Source organism: Ambystoma mexicanum, chromosome 5q (assembly GCF_040938575.1).
Source record: "Ambystoma mexicanum isolate Mex_15411 chromosome 5q, UKY_AmexF1_1, whole genome shotgun sequence".
In the NCBI taxonomy this organism is placed as follows: domain Eukaryota; kingdom Metazoa; phylum Chordata; class Amphibia; order Caudata; family Ambystomatidae; genus Ambystoma; species Ambystoma mexicanum.
In genome coordinates this window covers 527,909,035-527,922,256 of record NC_090933.1, presented here as the reverse complement: position 1 = coordinate 527,922,256, position 13,222 = coordinate 527,909,035, and the positions used below count along the sequence as shown (strand labels likewise).

Below are 13,222 nucleotides of genomic sequence, written 5' to 3'. Positions count from 1 at the left end.
CCCAGGGCTGTTAACCTTTTATTTCAGTTCAATACGATGCTTCGAATAATTGGTTCAAAGTGCGCAGCCTTTGCTCTTTTATTTCGTTTTCATCGGAGCAGGTCGGAGCTGGCAGAAGAGTGAGCCCTGTCTGCAGGAGCTCTGATTCCAGAAAGCATATTTTCCCTGTCTTTCTTACCACTCATCTGTGTCTCTTCGCTGACATGAGGGGTTGCTACACTCTGCAGTCTCCCGGCATTTAAAGTCTGCTACCAGCAGAGCACGTTCTGGACTTCACAGCGCCCAGCAAAGTACTAGCCTGCGCCCTCCCCCTACTACCGCAAAAACCTTTTGCATAAGTGTGAACAAAATGCCACGAACCACCCCAGATGGGGCTCGAACCCACAATCCCTGGCTTAGGAGGCCAGTGCCTTATCCATTAGGCCACTGGGGCCACTCGACAGAGAATGGGAAAGTTCTTTCTTTTCCTCTTCTCTCACTGGAGTCACGGGTACTGGCCCACTGAAAAGGGCAAGTTGGCTCACGTCCAAAGCTGCAGTGTCCCAGCACACGCGGGCAAAAGGCACCTGCTTGCACTCGGCTGGACACTTCCGCTTTATGGGACACACGATGGAAAGTGGACTCAATTCCCAGACCTAACTCTTACCTGTTTGGTATTCTGACGCTCGATTGTAAAATATGGCCAGCTGGTAAAAATGACAAAGGGCACTCCAGCGCTGGTCCTTTGGCTGCAGGCGGCGTGTCAGCGGCCTAAAACAGCAAGAAATAGCGAGAGAAATAAAGTGAGAAGCAAGCACCTTTTCAATTGGGCTTTCGGGTCTATGGGACTGGCGTGCAGCCTCTTGATCACAAGCGCAGGTCCAGCGTGAAAGGGCGTGGGAGTGGAGTCACTCTGCTATTAATACCTGGTTGGCCAATCCTCATTGCAATGGATGGCCATCTGCAGCTTTACTTGTAGCTCCACTGAAGGTATTTTGTTTTGGGCAAAGGGGTGAGATTGTGATTTCCTCTGCGGCAGATGAAGAGAAAGGGCTTTATGCACTACAGGTCCCTGGACAGCCAAGCAAGTGTGAGCCGGAGACTGTGCTTCAGCTCTGAAGCAGTGTATCGAGAGCCTTCGAGAAGGAGGGGAATTAGCTCAGATGGTAGAGCGCTCGCTTAGCATGCGAGAGGTAGCGGGATCGATGCCCGCATTCTCCAGCAAGACGCTTTTTCTTCATTTTCACTATTTTATTCAAAACTCACCAATCGTCGCAAATAAAGTCATGTGCTCGCTTCTGTTTTTTTTACTATCATCCTAAAAGTCTTCCGTCCACTTTCTGCTATCCCAAAGAGTCATCCGCGCGAGGGCCGGCAAGAGGCGTGATACTGTGCAACAGGCGCATTGCATGGCATTGGTGACATATTCAGGAAATTCCACTTTGATGCCACCCAGGGCTGTTAACCTTTTATTTCATTTCAATACGATGCTTCGAATAATTGGTTCAAAGTGCGCAGCCTTTGCTCTTTTATTTCGTTTTCATCGGAGCAGGTCGGAGCTGGCAGAAGAGTGAGCCCTGTCTGCAGGAGCTCTGATTCCAGAAAGCATATTTTCCCTGTCTTTCTTACCACTCATCTGTGTCTCTTCGCTGACATGAGGGGTTGCTACACTCTGCAGTCTCCCGGCATTTAAAGTCTGCTACCAGCAGAGCACGTTCTGGACTTCACAGCGCCCAGCAAAGTACTAGCCTGCGCCCTCCCCCTACTACCGCAAAAACCTTTTGCATAAGTGTGAACAAAATGCCACGAACCACCCCAGATGGGGCTCGAACCCACAATCCCTGGCTTAGGAGGCCAGTGCCTTATCCATTAGGCCACTGGGGCCACTCGACAGAGAAGGGGAAAGTTCTTTCTTTTCCTCTTCTCTCACTGGAGTCACGGGTACTGGCCCACTGAAAAGGGCAAGTTGGCTCACGTCCAAAGCTGCAGTGTCCCAGCACACGCGGGCAAAAGGCACCTGCTTGCACTCGGCTGGACACTTCCGCTTTATGGGACACACGATGGAAAGTGGACTCAATTCCCAGACCTAACTCTTACCTGTTTGGTATTCTGACGCTCGATTGTAAAATATGGCCAGCTGGTAAAAATGACAAAGGGCACTCCAGCGCTGGTCCTTTGGCTGCAGGCGGCGTGTCAGCGGCCTAAAACAGCAAGAAATAGCGAGAGAAATAAAGTGAGAAGCAAGCACCTTTTCAATTGGGCTCTCGGGTCTATGGGACTGGCGTGCAGCCTCTTGATCACAAGCGCAGGTCCAGCGTGAAAGGGCGTGGGAGTGGAGTCACTCTGCTATTAATACCTGGTTGGCCAATCCTCATTGCAATGGATGGCCATCTGCAGCTTTACTTGTAGCTCCACTGAAGGTATTTTGTTTTGGGCAAAGGGGTGAGATTGTGATTTCCTCTGCGGCAGATGAAGAGAAAGGGCTTTATGCACTACAGGTCCCTGGACAGCCAAGGAAGTGTGAGCCGGAGACTGTGCTTCAGCTCTGAAGCAGTGTATCGAGAGCCTTCGAGGAGGAGGGGAATTAGCTCAGATGGTAGAGCCCTCGCTTAGCATGCGAGAGGTAGCGGGATCGATGCCCGCATTCTCCAGCAAGACGCTTTTTCTTCATTTTCACTATTTTATTCAAAACTCACCAATCGTCGCAAATAAAGTCATGTGCTCGCTTCTGTTTTTTTTACTATCATCCTAAAAGTCTTCCGTCCACTTTCTGCTATCCCAAAGAGTCATCCGCGCGAGGGCCGGCAAGAGGCGTGATACTGTGCAACAGGCGCATTGCATGGCATTGGTGACATATTCAGGAAATTCCACTTTGATGCCACCCAGGGCTGTTAACCTTTTATTTCATTTCAATACGATGCTTCGAATAATTGGTTCAAAGTGCGCAGCCTTTGCTCTTTTATTTCGTTTTCATCGGAGCAGGTCGGAGCTGGCAGAAGAGTGAGCCCTGTCTGCAGGAGCTCTGATTCCAGAAAGCATATTTTCCCTGTCTTTCTTACCACTCATCTGTGTCTCTTCGCTGACATGAGGGGTTGCTACACTCTGCAGTCTCCCGGCATTTAAAGTCTGCTACCAGCAGAGCACGTTCTGGACTTCACAGCGCCCAGCAAAGTACTAGCCTGCGCCCACCCCCTACTACCGCAAAAACCTTTTGCATGCTTTGGCAGAAGTGTGAACAAAATGCCACGAACCACCCCAGATGGGACTCGAACCCACAATCCCTGGCTTAGGAGGCCAGTGCCTTATCCATTAGGCCACTGGGGCCACTCGACAGAGAAGGGGAAAGTTCTTTCTTTTCCTCTTCTCTCACTGGAGTCACGGGTACTGGCCCACTGAAAAGGGCAAGTTGGCTCACGTCCAAAGCTGCAGTGTCCCAGCACACGCGGGCAAAAGGCACCTGCTTGCACTCGGCTGGACACTTCCGCTTTATGGGACACACGATGGAAAGTGGACTCAATTCCCAGACCTAACTCTTACCTGTTTGGTATTCTGACGCTCGATTGTAAAATATGGCCAGCTGGTAAAAATGACAAAGGGCACTCCAGCGCTGGTCCTTTGGCTGCAGGCGGCGTGTCAGCGGCCTAAAACAGCAAGAAATAGCGAGAGAAATAAAGTGAGAAGCAAGCACCTTTTCAATTGGGCTCTCGGGTCTATGGGACTGGCGTGCAGCCTCTTGATCACAAGCGCAGGTCCAGCGTGAAAGGGCGTGGCAGTGGAGTCACTCTGCTATTAATACCTGGTTGGCCAATCCTCGTTGCAATGGATGGCCATCTGCAGCTTTACTTGTAGCTCCACTGAAGGTATTTTGTTTTGGGCAAAGGGGTGAGATTGTGATTTCCCCTGCGGCAGATGAAGAGAAAGGGCTTTATGCACTACAGGTCCCTGGACAGCCAAGCAAGTGTGAGCCGGAGACTGTGATTCAGCTCTGAAGCAGTGTATCGAGAGCCTTCGAGGAGGAGGGGAATTAGCTCAGATGGTAGAGCGCTTGCTTAGCATGCGAGAGGTAGTGGGATCGATGCCCGCATTCTCCAGCAAGACGCTTTTTCTTCATTTTCACTATTTTATTCAAAACTCGCCAATCGTCGCAAATAAAGTCATGTGCTCGCTTCTGTTTTTTTTACTATCATCCTAAAAGTCTTCCGTCCACTTTCTGCTATCCCAAAGAGTCATCCGCGCGAGGGCCGGCAAGAGGCGTGATACTGTGCAACAGGCGCATTGCATGGCATTGGTGACATATTCAGGAAATTCCACTTTGATGCCACCCAGGGCTGTTAACCTTTTATTTCATTTCAATACGATGCTTCGAATAATTGGTTCAAAGTGCGCAGCCTTTGCTCTTTTATTTCGTTTTCATCGGAGCAGGTCGGAGCTGGCAGAAGAGTGAGCCCTGTCTGCAGGAGCTCTGATTCCAGAAAGCATATTTTCCCTGTCTTTCTTACCACTCATCTGTGTCTCTTCGCTGACATGAGGGGTTGCTACACTCTGCAGTCTCCCGGCATTTAAAGTCTGCTACCAGCAGAGCACGTTCTGGACTTCACAGCGCCCAGCAAAGTACTAGCCTGCGCCCACCCCCTACTACCGCAAAAACCTTTTGCATAAGTGTGAACAAAATGCCACGAACCACCCCAGATGGGACTCGAACCCACAATCCCTGGCTTAGAAGGCCAGTGCCTTATCCATTAGGCCACTGGGGCCACTCAACAGAGAAGGGGAAAGTTCTTTCTTTTCCTCTTCTCTCACTGGAGTCACGGGTACTGGCCCACTGAAAAGGGCAAGTTGGCTCACGTCCAAAGCTGCAGTGTCCCAGCACACGCGGGCAAAAGGCACCTGCTTGCACTCGGCTGGACACTTCCGCTTTATGGGACACACGATGGAAAGTGGACTCAATTCCCAGACCTAACTCTTACCTGTTTGGTATTCTGACGCTCGATTGTAAAATATGGCCAGCTGGTAAAAATGACAAAGGGCACTCCAGCGCTGGTCCTTTGGCTGCAGGCGGCGTGTCAGCGGCCTAAAACAGCAAGAAATAGCGAGAGAAATAAAGTGAGAAGCAAGCACCTTTTCAATTGGGCTCTCGGGTCTATGGGACTGGCGTGCAGCCTCTTGATCACAAGCGCAGGTCCAGCGTGATAGGGCGTGGCAGTGGAGTCACTCTGCTATTAATACCTGGTTGGCCAATCCTCGTTGCAATGGATGGCCATCTGCAGCTTTACTTGTAGCTCCACTGAAGGTATTTTGTTTTGGGCAAAGGGGTGAGATTGTGATTTCCTCTGCGGCAGATGAAGAGAAAGGGCTTTATGCACTACAGGTCCCTGGACAGCCAAGCAAGTGTGAGCCGGAGACTGTGCTTCAGCTCTGAAGCAGTGTATCGAGAGCCTTTGAGGAGGAGGGGAATTAGCTCAGATGGTAGAGCGCTCGCTTAGCATGCGAGAGGTAGCGGGATCGATGCCCGCATTCTCCAGCAAGACGCTTTTACTTCATTTTCACTATTTTATTCAAAACTCGCCAATCGTCGCAAATAAAGTCATGTGCTCGCTTCTGTTTTTTTTACTATCATCCTAAAAGTCTTCCGTCCACTTTCTGCTATCCCAAAGAGTCATCCGCGCGAGGGCCGGCAAGAGGCGTGATACTGTGCAACAGGCGCATTGCATGGCATTGGTGACATATTCAGGAAATTCCACTTTGATGCCACCCAGGGCTGTTAACCTTTTATTTCATTTCAATACGATGCTTCGAATAATTGGTTCAAAGTGCGCAGCCTTTGCTCTTTTATTTCGTTTTCATCGGAGCAGGTCGGAGCTGGCAGAAGAGTGAGCCCTGTCTGCAGGAGCTCTGATTCCAGAAAGCATATTTTCCCTGTCTTTCTTACCACTCATCTGTGTCTCTTCGCTGACATGAGGGGTTGCTACACTCTGCAGTCTCCCGGCATTTAAAGTCTGCTACCAGCAGAGCACGTTCTGGACTTCACAGCGCCCAGCAAAGTACTAGCCTGCGCCCACCCCCTACTACCGCAAAAACCTTTTGCATGCTTTGGCAGAAGTGTGAACAAAATGCCACGAACCACCCCAGATGGGACTCGAACCCACAATCCCTGGCTTAGGAGGCCAGTGCCTTATCCATTAGGCCACTGGGGCCACTCGACAGAGAAGGGGAAAGTTCTTTCTTTTCCTCTTCTCTCACTGGAGTCACGGGTACTGGCCCACTGAAAAGGGCAAGTTGGCTCACGTCCAAAGCTGCAGTGTCCCAGCACACGCGGGCAAAAGGCACCTGCTTGCACTCGGCTGGACACTTCCGCTTTATGGGACACACGATGGAAAGTGGACTCAATTCCCAGACCTAACTCTTACCTGTTTGGTATTCTGACGCTCGATTGTAAAATATGGCCAGCTGGTAAAAATGACAAAGGGCACTCCAGCGCTGGTCCTTTGGCTGCAGGCGGCGTGTCAGCGGCCTAAAACAGCAAGAAATAGCGAGAGAAATAAAGTGAGAAGCAAGCACCTTTTCAATTGGGCTCTCGGGTCTATGGGACTGGCGTGCAGCCTCTTGATCACAAGCGCAGGTCCAGCGTGAAAGGGCGTGGCAGTGGAGTCACTCTGCTATTAATACCTGGTTGGCCAATCCTCGTTGCAATGGATGGCCATCTGCAGCTTTACTTGTAGCTCCACTGAAGGTATTTTGTTTTGGGCAAAGGGGTGAGATTGTGATTTCCCCTGCGGCAGATGAAGAGAAAGGGCTTTATGCACTACAGGTCCCTGGACAGCCAAGCAAGTGTGAGCCGGAGACTGTGATTCAGCTCTGAAGCAGTGTATCGAGAGCCTTCGAGGAGGAGGGGAATTAGCTCAGATGGTAGAGCGCTTGCTTAGCATGCGAGAGGTAGTGGGATCGATGCCCGCATTCTCCAGCAAGACGCTTTTTCTTCATTTTCACTATTTTATTCAAAACTCGCCAATCGTCGCAAATAAAGTCATGTGCTCGCTTCTGTTTTTTTTACTATCATCCTAAAAGTCTTCCGTCCACTTTCTGCTATCCCAAAGAGTCATCCGCGCGAGGGCCGGCAAGAGGCGTGATACTGTGCAACAGGCGCATTGCATGGCATTGGTGACATATTCAGGAAATTCCACTTTGATGCCACCCAGGGCTGTTAACCTTTTATTTCATTTCAATACGATGCTTCGAATAATTGGTTCAAAGTGCGCAGCCTTTGCTCTTTTATTTCGTTTTCATCGGAGCAGGTCGGAGCTGGCAGAAGAGTGAGCCCTGTCTGCAGGAGCTCTGATTCCAGAAAGCATATTTTCCCTGTCTTTCTTACCACTCATCTGTGTCTCTTCGCTGACATGAGGGGTTGCTACACTCTGCAGTCTCCCGGCATTTAAAGTCTGCTACCAGCAGAGCACGTTCTGGACTTCACAGCGCCCAGCAAAGTACTAGCCTGCGCCCACCCCCTACTACCGCAAAAACCTTTTGCATAAGTGTGAACAAAATGCCACGAACCACCCCAGATGGGACTCGAACCCACAATCCCTGGCTTAGGAGGCCAGTGCCTTATCCATTAGGCCACTGGGGCCACTCGACAGAGAAGGGGAAAGTTCTTTCTTTTCCTCTTCTCTCACTGGAGTCACGGGTACTGGCCCACTGAAAAGGGCAAGTTGGCTCACGTCCAAAGCTGCAGTGTCCCAGCACACGCGGCCAAAAGGCACCTGCTTGCACTCGGCTGGACACTTCCGCTTTATGGGACACACGATGGAAAGTGGACTCAATTCCCAGACCTAACTCTTACCTGTTTGGTATTCTGACGCTCGATTGTAAAATATGGCCAGCTGGTAAAAATGACAAAGGGCACTCCAGCGCTGGTCCTTTGGCTGCAGGCGGCGTGTCAGCGGCCTAAAACAGCAAGAAATAGCGAGAGAAATAAAGTGAGAAGCAAGCACCTTTTCAATTGGGCTCTCGGGTCTATGGGACTGGCGTGCAGCCTCTTGATCACAAGCGCAGGTCCAGCGTGAAAGGGCGTGGCAGTGGAGTCACTCTGCTATTAATACCTGGTTGGCCAATCCTCGTTGCAATGGATGGCCATCTGCAGCTTTACTTGTAGCTCCACTGAAGGTATTTTGTTTTGGGCAAAGGGGTGAGATTGTGATTTCCCCTGCGGCAGATGAAGAGAAAGGGCTTTATGCACTACAGGTCCCTGGACAGCCAAGCAAGTGTGAGCCGGAGACTGTGCTTCAGCTCTGAAGCAGTGTATCGAGAGCCTTCGATGAGGAGGGGAATTAGCTCAGATGGTAGAGCGCTCGCTTAGCATGCGAGAGGTAGCGGGATCGATGCCCGCATTCTCCAGCAAGACGCTTTTTCTTCATTTTCACTATTTTATTCAAAACTTGCCAATCGTCGCAAATAAAGTCATGTGCTCGCTTCTGTTTTTTTTACTATCATCCTAAAAGTCTTCCGTCCACTTTCTGCTATCCCAAAGAGTCATCCGCGCGAGGGCCGGCAACAGGCGTGACACTGTGCAACAGGCGCATTGCATGGCATTGGTGACATATTCAGGAAATTCCACTTTGATGCCACCCAGGGCTGTTAACCTTTTATTTCAGTTCAATACGATGCTTCGAATAATTGGTTCAAAGTGCGCAGCCTTTGCTCTTTTATTTCGTTTTCATCGGAGCAGGTCGGAGCTGGCAGAAGAGTGAGCCCTGTCTGCAGGAGCTCTGATTCCAGAAAGCATATTTTCCCTGTCTTTCTTACCACTCATCTGTGTCTCTTCGCTGACATGAGGGGTTGCTACACTCTGCAGTCTCCCGGCATTTAAAGTCTGCTACCAGCAGAGCACGTTCTGGACTTCACAGCGCCCAGCAAAGTACTAGCCTGCGCCCTCCCCCTACTACCGCAAAAACCTTTTGCATAAGTGTGAACAAAATGCCACGAACCACCCCAGATGGGGCTCGAACCCACAATCCCTGGCTTAGGAGGCCAGTGCCTTATCCATTAGGCCACTGGGGCCACTCGACAGAGAAGGGGAAAGTTCTTTCTTTTCCTCTTCTCTCACTGGAGTCACGGGTACTGGCCCACTGAAAAGGGCAAGTTGGCTCACGTCCAAAGCTGCAGTGTCCCAGCACACGCGGGCAAAAGGCACCTGCTTGCACTCGGCTGGACACTTCCGCTTTATGGGACACACGATGGAAAGTGGACTCAATTCCCAGACCTAACTCTTACCTGTTTGGTATTCTGACGCTCGATTGTAAAATATGGCCAGCTGGTAAAAATGACAAAGGGCACTCCAGCGCTGGTCCTTTGGCTGCAGGCGGCGTGTCAGCGGCCTAAAACAGCAAGAAATAGCGAGAGAAATAAAGTGAGAAGCAAGCACCTTTTCAATTGGGCTCTCGGGTCTATGGGACTGGCGTGCAGCCTCTTGATCACAAGCGCAGGTCCAGCGTGAAAGGGCGTGGGAGTGGAGTCACTCTGCTATTAATACCTGGTTGGCCAATCCTCATTGCAATGGATGGCCATCTGCAGCTTTACTTGTAGCTCCACTGAAGGTATTTTGTTTTGGGCAAAGGGGTGAGATTGTGATTTCCTCTGCGGCAGATGAAGAGAAAGGGCTTTATGCACTACAGGTCCCTGGACAGCCAAGGAAGTGTGAGCCGGAGACTGTGCTTCAGCTCTGAAGCAGTGTATCGAGAGCCTTCGAGGAGGAGGGGAATTAGCTCAGATGGTAGAGCCCTCGCTTAGCATGCGAGAGGTAGCGGGATCGATGCCCGCATTCTCCAGCAAGACGCTTTTTCTTCATTTTCACTATTTTATTCAAAACTCACCAATCGTCGCAAATAAAGTCATGTGCTCGCTTCTGTTTTTTTTACTATCATCCTAAAAGTCTTCCGTCCACTTTCTGCTATCCCAAAGAGTCATCCGCGCGAGGGCCGGCAAGAGGCGTGATACTGTGCAACAGGCGCATTGCATGGCATTGGTGACATATTCAGGAAATTCCACTTTGATGCCACCCAGGGCTGTTAACCTTTTATTTCATTTCAATACGATGCTTCGAATAATTGGTTCAAAGTGCGCAGCCTTTGCTCTTTTATTTCGTTTTCATCGGAGCAGGTCGGAGCTGGCAGAAGAGTGAGCCCTGTCTGCAGGAGCTCTGATTCCAGAAAGCATATTTTCCCTGTCTTTCTTACCACTCATCTGTGTCTCTTCGCTGACATGAGGGGTTGCTACACTCTGCAGTCTCCCGGCATTTAAAGTCTGCTACCAGCAGAGCACGTTCTGGACTTCACAGCGCCCAGCAAAGTACTAGCCTGCGCCCACCCCCTACTACCGCAAAAACCTTTTGCATAAGTGTGAACAAAATGCCACGAACCACCCCAGATGGGACTCGAACCCACAATCCCTGGCTTAGGAGGCCAGTGCCTTATCCATTAGGCCACTGGGGCCACTCGACAGAGAAGGGGAAAGTTCTTTCTTTTCCTCTTCTCTCACTGGAGTCACGGGTACTGGCCCACTGAAAAGGGCAAGTTGGCTCACGTCCAAAGCTGCAGTGTCCCAGCACACGCGGGCAAAAGGCACCTGCTTGCACTCGGCTGGACACTTCCGCTTTATGGGACACACGATGGAAAGTGGACTCAATTCCCAGACCTAACTCTTACCTGTTTGGTATTCTGACGCTCGATTGTAAAATATGGCCAGCTGGTAAAAATGACAAAGGGCACTCCAGCGCTGGTCCTTTGGCTGCAGGCGGCGTGTCAGCGGCCTAAAACAGCAAGAAATAGCGAGAGAAATAAAGTGAGAAGCAAGCACCTTTTCAATTGGGCTCTCGGGTCTATGGGACTGGCGTGCAGCCTCTTGATCACAAGCGCAGGTCCAGCGTGAAAGGGCGTGGCAGTGGAGTCACTCTGCTATTAATACCTGGTTGGCCAATCCTCGTTGCAATGGATGGCCATCTGCAGCTTTACTTGTAGCTCCACTGAAGGTATTTTGTTTTGGGCAAAGGGGTGAGATTGTGATTTCCTCTGCGGCAGATGAAGAGAAAGGGCTTTATGCACTACAGGTCCCTGGACAGCCAAGCAAGTGTGAGCCGGAGACTGTGCTTCAGCTCTGAAGCAGTGTATCGAGAGCCTTCGAGGAGGAGGGGAATTAGCTCAGATGGTAGAGCGCTCGCTTAGCATGCGAGAGGTAGCGGGATCGATGCCCGCATTCTCCAGCAAGACACTTTTTCTTCATTTTCACTATTTTATTCAAAACTCACCAATCGTCGCAAATAAAGTCATGTGCTCGCTTCTGTTTTTTTTCTATCATCCTAAAAGTCTTCCGTCCACTTTCTGCTATCCCAAAGAGTCATCCGCGCGAGGGCCGGCAACAGGCGTGATACTGTGCAACAGGCGCATTGCATGGCATTGGTGACATATTCAGGAAATTCCACTTTGATGCCACCCAGGGCTGTTGACCTTTTATTTCAGTTCAATACGATGCTTCGAATAATTGGTTCAAAGTGCGCAGCCTTTGCTCTTTTATTTCGTTTTCATCGGAGCAGGTCGGAGCTGGCAGAAGAGTGAGCCCTGTCTGCAGGAGCTCTGATTCCAGAAAGCATATTTTCCCTGTCTTTCTTACCACTCATCTGTGTCTCTTCGCTGATATGAGGGGTTGCTACACTCTGCAGTCTCCCGCATTTAAAGTCTGCTACCAGCAGAGCACGTTCTGGACTTCACAGCGCCCAGCAAAGTACTAGCCTGCGCCCACCCCCTACTACCGCAAAAACCTTTTGCATAAGTGTGAACAAAATGCCACGAACCACCCCAGATGGGACTCGAACCCACAATCCCTGGCTTAGGAGGCCAGTGCCTTATCCATTAGGCCACTGGGGCCACTCGACAGAGAAGGGGAAAGTTCTTTCTTTTCCTCTTCTCTCACTGGAGTCACGGGTACTGGCCCACTAAAAAGGGCAAGTTGGCTCACGTCCAAAGCTGCAGTGTCCCAGCACACGCGGGCAAAAGGCACCTGCTTGCACTCGGCTGGACACTTCCGCTTTATGGGACACACGATGGAAAGTGGACTCAATTCCCAGACCTAACTCTTACCTGTTTGGTATTCTGACGCTCGATTGTAAAATATGGCCAGCTGGTAAAAATGACAAAGGGCACTCCAGCGCTGGTCCTTTGGCTGCAGGCGGCGTGTCAGCGGCCTAAAACAGCAAGAAATAGCGAGAGAAATAAAGTGAGAAGCAAGCACCTTTTCAATTGGGCTCTCGGGTCTATGGGACTGGCGTGCAGCCTCTTGATCACAAGCGCAGGTCCAGCGTGAAAGGGCGTGGCAGTGGAGTCACTCTGCTATTAATACCTGGTTGGCCAATCCTCGTTGCAATGGATGGCCATCTGCAGCTTTACTTGTAGCTCCACTGAAGGTATTTTGTTTTGGGCAAAGGGGTGAGATTGTGATTTCCCCTGCGGCAGATGAAGAGAAAGGGCTTTATGCACTACAGGTCCCTGGACAGCCAAGCAAGTGTGAGCCGGAGACTGTGCTTCAGCTCTGAAGCAGTGTATCGAGAGCCTTCGATGAGGAGGGGAATTAGCTCAGATGGTAGAGCGCTCGCTTAGCATGCGAGAGGTAGCGGGATCGATGCCCGCATTCTCCAGCAAGACGCTTTTTCTTCATTTTCACTATTTTATTCAAAACTCGCCAATCGTCGCAAATAAAGTCATGTGCTCGCTTCTGTTTTTTTTACTATCATCCTAAAAGTCTTCCGTCCACTTTCTGCTATCCCAAAGAGTCATCCGCGCGAGGGCCGGCAACAGGCGTGACACTGTGCAACAGGCGCATTGCATGGCATTGGTGACATATTCAGGAAATTCCACTTTGATGCCACCCAGGGCTGTTAACCTTTTATTTCAGTTCAATACGATGCTTCGAATAATTGGTTCAAAGTGCGCAGCCTTTGCTCTTTTATTTCGTTTTCATCGGAGCAGGTCGGAGCTGGCAGAAGAGTGAGCCCTGTCTGCAGGAGCTCTGATTCCAGAAAGCATATTTTCCCTGTCTTTCTTACCACTCATCTGTGTCTCTTCGCTGACATGAGGGGTTGCTACACTCTGCAGTCTCCCGGCATTTAAAGTCTGCTACCAGCAGAGCACGTTCTGGACTTCACAGCGCCCAGCAAAGTACTAGCCTGCGCCCTCCCCCTACTACCGCAAAAACCTTTTGC

At 50.5% G+C, this 13,222-nt stretch overlaps 16 non-coding genes across 16 annotated transcripts; 7 read left to right on the top strand and 9 right to left on the bottom strand.

Annotated features, from left to right (window-relative positions):
• Positions 1-360: 360 nt before the first annotated feature.
• TRNAR-CCU (transfer RNA arginine (anticodon CCU)) lies at positions 361-433 on the bottom strand. Its single transcript has one exon. It is a non-coding gene; the product is annotated as a tRNA-Arg (tRNA).
• A 694-nt stretch (positions 434-1,127) lies between these two features.
• Positions 1,128-1,200, top strand: TRNAA-AGC (transfer RNA alanine (anticodon AGC)). The gene has a single exon. It is a non-coding gene; the product is annotated as a tRNA-Ala (tRNA).
• Positions 1,201-1,790: 590 nt separating this feature from the next.
• TRNAR-CCU (transfer RNA arginine (anticodon CCU)) lies at positions 1,791-1,863 on the bottom strand. The gene has a single exon. It is a non-coding gene; the product is annotated as a tRNA-Arg (tRNA).
• Positions 1,864-2,557: 694 nt separating this feature from the next.
• TRNAA-AGC (transfer RNA alanine (anticodon AGC)) lies at positions 2,558-2,630 on the top strand. The gene has a single exon. It is a non-coding gene; the product is annotated as a tRNA-Ala (tRNA).
• A 600-nt stretch (positions 2,631-3,230) lies between these two features.
• TRNAR-CCU (transfer RNA arginine (anticodon CCU)) lies at positions 3,231-3,303 on the bottom strand. Its single transcript has one exon. It is a non-coding gene; the product is annotated as a tRNA-Arg (tRNA).
• A 1,357-nt stretch (positions 3,304-4,660) lies between these two features.
• TRNAR-UCU (transfer RNA arginine (anticodon UCU)) lies at positions 4,661-4,733 on the bottom strand. The gene has a single exon. It is a non-coding gene; the product is annotated as a tRNA-Arg (tRNA).
• A 694-nt stretch (positions 4,734-5,427) lies between these two features.
• TRNAA-AGC (transfer RNA alanine (anticodon AGC)) lies at positions 5,428-5,500 on the top strand. Its single transcript has one exon. It is a non-coding gene; the product is annotated as a tRNA-Ala (tRNA).
• Positions 5,501-6,100: 600 nt separating this feature from the next.
• TRNAR-CCU (transfer RNA arginine (anticodon CCU)) lies at positions 6,101-6,173 on the bottom strand. Its single transcript has one exon. It is a non-coding gene; the product is annotated as a tRNA-Arg (tRNA).
• Positions 6,174-7,530: 1,357 nt separating this feature from the next.
• Positions 7,531-7,603, bottom strand: TRNAR-CCU (transfer RNA arginine (anticodon CCU)). Its single transcript has one exon. It is a non-coding gene; the product is annotated as a tRNA-Arg (tRNA).
• A 694-nt stretch (positions 7,604-8,297) lies between these two features.
• TRNAA-AGC (transfer RNA alanine (anticodon AGC)) lies at positions 8,298-8,370 on the top strand. The gene has a single exon. It is a non-coding gene; the product is annotated as a tRNA-Ala (tRNA).
• A 590-nt stretch (positions 8,371-8,960) lies between these two features.
• On the bottom strand, positions 8,961-9,033 carry TRNAR-CCU (transfer RNA arginine (anticodon CCU)). The gene has a single exon. It is a non-coding gene; the product is annotated as a tRNA-Arg (tRNA).
• A 694-nt stretch (positions 9,034-9,727) lies between these two features.
• On the top strand, positions 9,728-9,800 carry TRNAA-AGC (transfer RNA alanine (anticodon AGC)). Its single transcript has one exon. It is a non-coding gene; the product is annotated as a tRNA-Ala (tRNA).
• Positions 9,801-10,390: 590 nt separating this feature from the next.
• On the bottom strand, positions 10,391-10,463 carry TRNAR-CCU (transfer RNA arginine (anticodon CCU)). Its single transcript has one exon. It is a non-coding gene; the product is annotated as a tRNA-Arg (tRNA).
• A 694-nt stretch (positions 10,464-11,157) lies between these two features.
• TRNAA-AGC (transfer RNA alanine (anticodon AGC)) lies at positions 11,158-11,230 on the top strand. Its single transcript has one exon. It is a non-coding gene; the product is annotated as a tRNA-Ala (tRNA).
• A 588-nt stretch (positions 11,231-11,818) lies between these two features.
• On the bottom strand, positions 11,819-11,891 carry TRNAR-CCU (transfer RNA arginine (anticodon CCU)). The gene has a single exon. It is a non-coding gene; the product is annotated as a tRNA-Arg (tRNA).
• Positions 11,892-12,585: 694 nt separating this feature from the next.
• On the top strand, positions 12,586-12,658 carry TRNAA-AGC (transfer RNA alanine (anticodon AGC)). Its single transcript has one exon. It is a non-coding gene; the product is annotated as a tRNA-Ala (tRNA).
• Positions 12,659-13,222: the final 564 nt, after the last annotated feature.